The sequence below is a fragment of the Sus scrofa genome, chromosome 10 (assembly GCF_054392235.1).
Source record: "Sus scrofa isolate SSC_HxYL_T2T_F1_AM1 chromosome 10, Sscrofa_HxYL_maternal_Yorkshire_Landrace_v2.0, whole genome shotgun sequence".
NCBI lineage: Eukaryota > Metazoa > Chordata > Mammalia > Artiodactyla > Suidae > Sus > Sus scrofa.
Genome location: NC_139392.1, coordinates 31,336,727 through 31,345,182, shown reverse-complemented (window position 1 = coordinate 31,345,182; position 8,456 = coordinate 31,336,727).

Here is an 8,456-nt window from a genome sequence, read left to right as displayed (position 1 = left end):
CCAGTTGGGAGCTCTGTGGTCTCTGACCTGCTCTGGAGCTTGCTTGTCTGTCCTGTTCTGACCCACTGTCCCTCTCATCAACCTTGTCACTGTTTCTACAGGAGAGGTGCACCTCCACAGTGAGGGCTCAGAAAAGTGAGCAAGATAGGCACCCTCATCTCTAATGGGCACCTTGGGGATAGAGTCCAATTTGCAGGTGACTCCCTTCCTCTGAGCTGTGGCAGAGCTGACATTAACACTGGAGCACAGAAGGTGAGCCAGGGGGATGCAGCCACTCAGGGTGTTGCAGAAACTGCAAAAACTGTGGCAACGGAAGGAGACAAACAGCACTCGGAGATATGGAAAAGCAAGGTTTATTCAGCACCGGTGTGGGCTCAGAGGAGTCACCTCCAGAGTCTGAGCACCAGGTCTTTGTTCTCAGTAACTTTTATACACTACAAGGTCTTGATTTTCCCATGTAAGCATCCTGGACCTCCCCCATCCCCAAGCAGACAGTGTTCCTCCCTAAGAAACTGAGCAGGCAAGGTTACAGAAGCAGAACTGATAAGCAATGCTGGGCACCTGATTAGCAGGGCTGCTGGCTTGGATAGAGGGCACACAGTTGTTACATTATTACAAGAAGGGTGGTATAGTGATGAGCACAACTGGAAAGGCTTGCAGCTGCCTTCTTAGCCAAGGGGGGGGGTTGTTCTTTAGTTAAAACTCCATTTCATTCCCCCCTCTTGATGTTCAGGGTGCATCTGCACCCTTTACAGATCATCATCAGTCATAACCCCTTGGAAGCCTCTGATAAGTAGCAGGTGGGAGGCTGTTGTTTTTCAACCATGGTTTTTATAAAACCTTTTATAATATTTATCAGAAGAGGTACAAATCAGGGAACAAGTAGGCACCATTCAAGTATAACCATGGTTATTCTGACCATTGTCTTAATTTCTCCCAACCAAGAGAACCATTTACCAAAGAGACTGTCTGTATCCCATCCTTTCCAAGTTTGTGCAGGGATATGGGCAAGTTTAGTCATGTAGTCAGCAATTTTTTTTTACCACCTTTTCAGTGTTATCTATTTGAAGACAGCAATTACTTAAGTTAAATTTTTTACAAACCCCTCCTTCAGAAGTAGATAATCCAAGGCCAAGCAATTTTTGTAGATTGCACTGTGTATTTTAGTTTGTTATTGGGCCAATATAGTCAAAGCCCTTGTAGTGTCATTTGTTATAAGTTCCAAAACCGCCTGTAGTCTGATGATGTGGTTCAGCATATAGACAGGGGTGTGATATCACCAAGAGCCATCCTCTGCCCAGGTGGCAGGTCCATAATATTGAATTATCCGTTCTGGGGGCCATTTATCATCTTTCCAGTCTCTAATTTGGAGAGGCCTCCGGTCTCTCTGGGCACCCTGTGCCCTATATATAGGAACTCCCAGTTGCTCCCTAGTGACAGCAGGAGCAGGAAGAAGGAAGGTCTGATTGTTCCCAGTACACATGCCCCAGCCCAACTTGGGGGGGAGTATGGAATAGGCCATTTTTTTACAAATCCAATATAATCCCTTTGGTGCCTGCCACTGGGTATTAGTACTGATATCTTTCCATGCTTGTCAAAGGAAGGAAAAGTTAGACAAGGGATTATGTTTGGGCTCTGAGAGATTGGAGGATGACCAACATTGAGTCTTTAGGGCAGTCAGGTTTTAATACCTTAGGCCTAAACATGTTAGGCTTCCAACTGAAACATTAAACCATCCTCCCCACCTCACAAGACAATTTCTCCTAATAATAGCAGTTTTGAGGAGCCATGCCCCATCGGTGAGTTGGGGGTATGCAGTCTCATTATGAGGCTCTAATGGGTTCAGTTCTCTGGCTTGCCAAGGCCAGTGGTCTCCTGTGTTCGTTCCCCCACAAACATAACAAGAGGAGACCTTGAGAGTTTGTGCAATAGTTTCTGCCGGGGCTAAGAACAAGTTCTTAGTTGTGGCTGGAATGGGAGGTAGGGTGTTTTTTTATCTCTTCATAAAAGGAATGAAAGACCCTGTGAGAGGCAGCTTGGAGTGCAAACGTGATTCTCTGGAAATGTAGCACAGCTCCAGGGTCAAGGCCTCTTCCATCAATGTGAATGTTTATTTTGAAACCCTCCTTCCATTTGGGCTCACAGACTGCCGATTCCTCAAGCTTCAGCCGTGCATTGACTGACCAGCTTCCGGTGTGGTCAGAGCAGGGCTTTGAGATCCTTGTCTCCTTCTCTGTATTGTCAGGTGAAGAGGTCTCTCCGGATCGAGGGCAGTCTCCCACTCTTCACGGTCGTCAGCTGGGCCAGCCGGTTTAACTCTAGAATGATGGATCCAAGCATCTATTCCTGTTACTTTAAGAGCAGTAGGGGTGGTTAGAATTACAGTATAGGGGCCCTTCCATAACGGCCTCAAAGGCTCCTTTTTCCAGTCCTTTATCCACACCTGGTCCCCCGGCTTGTGGGTGTGTACTGTTATACCTAAGGACAAAGGTATTCTGTCTGTGATCCATTTATGTATCCAAGAAATAGTGAGCCCCAGTCCTTGTAATTGTTTATATAATTCCAAGTCTCCCAACTCCCTGGTGTTTCCTTTTAAACTGATTAGTGGAGGTGGCCTTCCATATAAGATTTCAAATGGCAAGAATCCTATTCCCACTCGGGGTGAGCATCTCACTTTTAAGAGGGCCACCAGCAACATGTCTATCCAGGGCAAGCCAGTTTCCTGACATAACTTTGCCAGTGTCTGTTTAAGGGTTCGGTTCATGCGTTCTACTTTCCCTGAACTTTGAGGGTGATAAGCAGAGTGTAGTTTCCATCGGATCTGTAAAGCTTTTGCCAACTGTTGTGCTGTTTTGGCCACAAATGCCAGTCCATTATCTGACCCAATGGTCAGAGGCATTCTATATCTGGGAATAATGTCTCTCAGGAGTGTCTTGGTTACTTCCCTTGCCTTTTCAGTTCTGGTAGGGAAGGTTTTTACCCATCCTGAAAAAGTACAGATAAAAACTAGTAAATATTTTTAACCCTTACTAGGGGTGACCTCAGTGAAGTCCACTTCCATATCCTCAAATGGGGACATTCCGCAATGCTGTGCCCCAGCTGGTCTGTGGGGCCCCTCTCCATCTGGCAGAAAAGTGGCTGGGTTCAGAGTTCATACAACCTCCAGTTTTACCCGTGGATTTTCACATAGTAAGCCTTGATATTTAGTCATTTGTGCATGTGTGAGCCAATGGTGGCCCCTGGTATCCATTAAGGTTACAACTGAGTGTGGGACTTTAACATTGAGGTTTTGTCCCAGGGTCAACTTGTCAGCCTCTCTTACCAACAAGGTGGTAGCTGCCAGTGCTTGGAGGCAGGGAGGCCATCTGGCAGTAACTGAGTCAATTTGTTTAGACAGATATGCCACTGGCCTCTGCCAAGGCCCAAATTCTTGAGTTAAGACTCCCAAAGCCATCCCATTTTTCCCATGAACAAAAAGGTTAAATTCTCTGATTACATCAGGAAGTCCCATGGCTGGAGCCTCAGTGAGTTTGGTTTTGATTATCTGAAATGCTGTCTCCTGGCTTGGTCCCCATTCAAGGGGAGCCTTTTTTTTTTTTCTTTTAGAGCCTCATACAGAGGCCTGGCCAGGTCTGAAAACCTGGGGATCCATATCCGGCAGAATCCTGCTGCCCCAAGGAACTCACGAACCTTCCGGCAGGTGGTAGGGACAGGAACGACACAAACTGCCTCCTTTTTTTCAGTCCCCAACATTCGTTGGCCCTGCATGATGTTGAAGCCCAGATACTTGACTTGTTTTTTGCAGATTTGTGCCTTTCTCTTTGATACCCGATACCCTGCCTCCATCAGTAGGGAAAGGAGAGCTCTTGTTCCCTCGAGGCACTGAACCTCCGTGGTGCCAGCTAGTAAGAGGTCGTCAACATACTGTAGCAAAACACAGCCCAGTTTTTGTGCAGGAAATTCAGCCAGGTCAGCAGCTAAGGCGCCGCTAAAAAGAGTGGGAGAGTTTTTGAACCCTTGTGGGAGTCTAATCCAGGTGAGCTGTTCCTTTGTCCCTGTATGTGGATTTTCCCATTCAAAAGTAAACAAGGGCTGACTGGCAGGTGCCACCCGGAGGCAGAAAAAAGTGTCTTTTAAGTCCAAGCAAGTAAACCACTCAGCAGTGGAGGGGATCAGCCCTAGCAGGGTATATGGGTTAGGGACGGACGGGTGTAATGTGACTGTTGCTTCATTTATGGCTCTCAAGTCCTATACTGGGTGGTAGTCTTGTGTTCCCGTTTTTTTTCACGGGCAGTAAAGGGGTGTTCCAAGGGGATTGACATTTTATTAACAGTCCACGCTGAAGCAGCCTATCAAGGTGAACCTGGATTCCCAGTCGAGCTTCTCTGGGAATTGAGTATTGCTGTAGCTTTACCGGTTGAGCTCCGGGTTTTAGATCAATCAAGACAGAAGCGTGGTGTTTTGCCTGTCCTGGTGGGTTTCCTTCAGCCTAAACCAATGGGTATTTAGTCTCTAGTTCTGGGGGAATGGTCCCCATTTCTGAAGGGGAAGAGTACAAACACCATTCCTCTTCCCTTTTTTTACAACAAGAGCCATGATTAAAGGAGAGGGGGGTTCTGTCAATTTAACTTGGGCTGATCCATCAGTAGAAAAGGAAATTTTTGTCCCCATGTTAGGCAGCAGGTCTCTTCCCATCAGGGGGACTGGGCAGTCAGGCAGGTAAAGAAATTCATGTATTACTTCATGGCCTCCTAACCGACATCATTGAGGACCACAGAAGGGTCTATGGGTTTGGTTACCTGTGGCCCCAACAATGGTTTCTTTCCCCGAGAGGGGAGCCACAGGTTGTGTAACCACAGAAAGTTCGGCACCTGTGTCAACCATAAAGTCTATGGGGTGGTCCCCTACTTGAATTCTGACCAAAGGCTCTTGGGGGCCCAGTTGGAGAGAGCCTGGTCCCCCCTAATCAGACTCAGCTAGACTGATCAGGTTGGTGCTGAATGGCTCAGATCAGTACAGGCTAGTTGGGGCCTTGGTCTTTTTCTCAGGACGGTTGGGGCATTTATTTTTCCAATGTCCCTTTTCTTGCAGTAAGCACATTGGTCATGTTTTAGGGGACTCCTTTTCCCTGGCCTTGTGCCTTGGCCCCTACAGGGTGGTCCTACTGGGGGCACCAGTTTTGACAGGGCAGCTACCAGAAGAGTCACTTTTTGTTTCATTCTCTTTTCTGCATCATGGTGGCCACCTGGTCTCGGTTAATAAAAATCTTGTTGGCTATTTCCAATAATTTAGTGGCATTCTCTCCTGCAAATCCTTCTATTTTCTGTAGCTTTTTACAGATATCTGATTGGGCTTGTCCCACAAAGGCAGCATTTATCATCTGTTGGTTTTCAGGGGCCTTGGGATCAAAAGGGGTGTAGATTCAGAAAGCCTCACATAGTCTCTCATAGAATTTGGCTGGGCTTTCATTCGGCTCTTGTAGTATCTCACTGATCTTAGCTATATTAGTGGGCCTTTTAGCCCCAGCTTTTGCCCCCCTGTAGGAAGGCCTGCCGGTATCTCTCTAGGTTACATTTCCCTTCTTCAGTGTCATAGTCCCAGTGGGGGTTTTCTTCTGGGGAGACTTCCCTCACCCAGTTTGCCAAGTCTGCTCGACCACCCGCATTGGCCTGAAGCCATTTTTGGGCTTCTGTTTCAATTCGCCAGCGCTCTTCAGTGTCAAACAGAGTAAAAAGGAGTTGCCAGCAGTCTATCCAGGTGGGCCAGTGTGTCTGGAAAATGAATTCTAAGAGATCAATCAGCGCCTGAGGCTTTTCAGAATATGAGGGAGTATGGTGTTTCCAGTTGATGAGATAAGCAGTGGAAAAAGGCTGGTAATAATAAAAATGTCCCCCCTCTTGTATGGTCCCATTGGAGGTGACATGCTGTGGTCCCTGTGTCTCCCATAAGGGCATTTGTAATGCTGGAGTGGCTGCTCCCTGAGCTGACCAGAGACGCCTGCACATAGGTTCTGGAGAATCTGGCTGCAGGGGTGATATCACCTCAGGAACTTCAGAAGCAGAAGGAGGAGGAGAAACAGAAGGCAGTGGGCTATATGGCATCTGGGGACCTTTGGCTCTTGGAGGTGGGGCCAGCAGCACATAAGGTGGTGGCATAGGGGGTGAGTCCTCAGGTTCCCCTTGATAAATAGGTGGCACCTTTTTTGAGACAAGATTTTCTTCTTGGACTGGGCTACTAACACCCTACACTGTCCCTGGTCTGTGGTGACACAAGACAAAGAGTGAGGACAAGGCCTCAGGTAACAATCGCTTCGTCTGCCTGACTGCACCCCCAGAGGAGATATTTCAGGCTCCTCTTAGCATAGGTGGGACTGTATAAACCCCAACGTCAGGATCCCCCGGAAGACGGCCACCATAAGCCGTATGAGGGCCGTCATGGAACTGCAGGTTAGGACTCTGGCTCCGTAGTCCAAAAATGGTGGAGCACGGGCTCTCATTCTCTACAGTCACTCACACACACACACACACCAGAATTGACAAACCTCCTGATCTCAAGGGAGCAAACCCTGACCTGAGTGACCCTTTGGTCACTAAGAGGTGATCAGTCTCTCCTTCTGCTTTATGGCAGGTCCTGACTTGGGCAGATGTCCCCAGGGCACTCACCAGTCCGACGTCCTGTCCTGGAACCTGTTTCCACTCTCCTTCTGAGTCCATTCAGGAAGTGGTGTGGGCCAAGGCCATGGCCCGAGTGAGGGTCTGGATCTGGCAAAATGGCCAGTGTGTGCTATCCACCTGTCACCAGGCTGGCGACCGTGGCTTCCCCCAGTTCCCCAACAATGGTGGCACAAGAGGCCAGCTCAGTTGTTGGCTTCCAGGCCAATGCACCAAAATGTTGTGGGAACTGCAAAAACTGTGGCAACGGAAGGAGACAAACAGCACTCGGAGATATGGAAAAGCAAGGTTTATTCAGCACCGGTGTGGGCTCAGAGGAGTCACCTCCAGAGTCTGAGCACCAGGTCTTTGTTCTCAGTAACTTTTATACACTACAAGGTCTTGATTTTCCCATGTAAGCATCCTGGACCTCCCCCATCCCCAAGCAGACAGTGTTCCTCCCTAAGAAACTGAGCAGGCAAGGTTACAGAAGCAGAACTGATAAGCAATGCTGGGCACCTGATTAGCAGGGCTGCTGGCTTGGATAGAGGGCACACAGTTGTTACATTATTACAAGAAGGGTGGTATAGTGATGAGCACAACTGGAAAGGCTTGCAGCTGCCTTCTTAGCCAAGGGGGGGGGAGTTGTTCTTTAGTTAAAACTCCATTTCAAGGGAACAGAGGGGTTCCAAGCTGCAGCCACAGTTCCCAGGCTCATGAAGGAGGCTAAGGTCAGAGCTTAGATATCTGGAGTGAGTAAGAGGGGTAGGTGAGGGGAAAATTAAGATGAGGAGAAATGGAAGTGGGAGGATGATAGCAGGAGGAGGTGGTTCAGGGGTGAAGGAGGAAAGATAAAGAGTGAAGGAGCAGTGTAAGGATGAGCAGCAGGAGGACCAGCACAGAAAGGGGGAGCAGCAGGACAGGAGGTCAAGACCAGCCCAAGCCAGCTCCTTGAGGGTCCTGTTGGGGTCCTTGTAAATGTTTTACTTGAGCGATCCCTTGGTTTGATGCTCAGACCCAGGGAACCTCAAGGTACTGATTGAGGCCTGGGTGGGAAATCACTGGTTAAGGACTAACCACAAGAGCTTACTCTTCACATCAGTATCCTCCTGACACTGTTAACAAGTGGGGAGAGAGGAGGAGTGAAGGAAGATGAGGGTTCAGGGACAGTTGGTTTTGAGGGTCCAGGTGCCTAGGTCCATCACATCCTGGTCACCCTCCCCTATGTGGAGAGAGGTCCCTCCCACAAAAGAAAGTCAAATTTAAGGCTAATGGTTCAGGGCTGCTCCTGGCCAATGGGATGGGCTCCACTGTGGATGGAATAGCAGTGACCCCAGAGTTCTGTCTGTTGCCTGGCACCCACTCTCCTTCATGTGCCTAGGCAGTTGGAGGCCCTTGTGTTTGCTGACCTGCTCTGATGCTTACTTGCCTGTCCACGCTGCTCTGACCCACCTGATCCCCACACCTTCCTGGTTGACTTGTTATCATTTTGAGAGGAGAGGCCCACATCCAACAGTGAGAGTCAGAAAGGCAAGCATAAGCTGCACCCTTGACCCTATCAACACCTCAAGGACAGAGATGCCACTGGTTGGTGCCTGGACCACTCAGGTCTGGGCCTGAGGTGACAGGGACCCCCAGCACCAAGCACTGAGTATGTAGCCAACTCAGGGCTCTGTGGGGTGCAGGCTGCTTCCAGACATGCCTGAGTCCCTATGAGGAGCCTGAGGTGAGAGCTCAGAACCCTGGGCCAGAAAAGGAAGGGGGGGAGGAGGAAGGAGGGGAGATGATTCAAAAGAGGAAGAGGAG